We start from the raw sequence: 809 nt of genomic DNA on the forward strand, positions 1-809 counted from the left end.
TATCTGCTGTTCACAAGGTTAGTAATTGGATTATATATTGATTTTTAAGTTCAGTTCTGTGTCTATAGAACTAAGTGAAAATGTAATGAGTTCAAAGGTTTCATGAGTACAAGTTTGAAATACTGAAGCCATGGCTTAATTTTTTTTATGTCATATCAAGTCTGTGTCAATAGTTCTTTAGCTGATGGCACATTACATGTGCACCGACTGCTTTTAAAGGGGTAGACATTAAAAATGTCTATTAGGTCTGTTTTATTAAAACCTTCTTATGCAGATGATGGACTGGCCTCAGGCAAAAGGAACATCTTACCTAACTTTCAGAAAACTCTCCAGGTCATCTAAAGTAATAACTTTTTCACTTATTTTTATTTTTTTAATGATTCAGGATTGTAGGGCTTTCCAAGGCCATGAAGCTCACAGTCTTTACTGCACAGGAAAGTTTACTGAGATTTAAGTTTTACAATCAAAGCATATTAGATGGTTTAAAATATGTACGGTACTTTTTAATGTGAACATATAGAAAGCACAAGCAACGTGGAAAATAATGTTTTGAAAAGGTTACAAGAGAAAGTTTATAACAGTGAGATGACAGAGCAAAAAATGTCAAGCTTTTCCAACACTGTGGGAGGTGGGATTTTAGGTTTTGCAGTCGTATGCTTTATCTTCCTTTCTTGTTCTTTGTAAATGGTGTTAGGTTGAAGTTATACAATTCTGGTTGGTGGTTGGTTTGTTTGGCTTTTTTTTTTAATTTTCCCTGGAGAGAGCATTTGTAGTTTTTTTTCCCTGCTTGGGTAGTCAAGATAAGATGG

The sequence above is a fragment of the Pterocles gutturalis genome, unplaced genomic scaffold, assembly GCF_000699245.1.
Source record: "Pterocles gutturalis isolate BGI_N339 unplaced genomic scaffold, ASM69924v1 scaffold9565, whole genome shotgun sequence".
NCBI lineage: Eukaryota > Metazoa > Chordata > Aves > Pterocliformes > Pteroclidae > Pterocles > Pterocles gutturalis.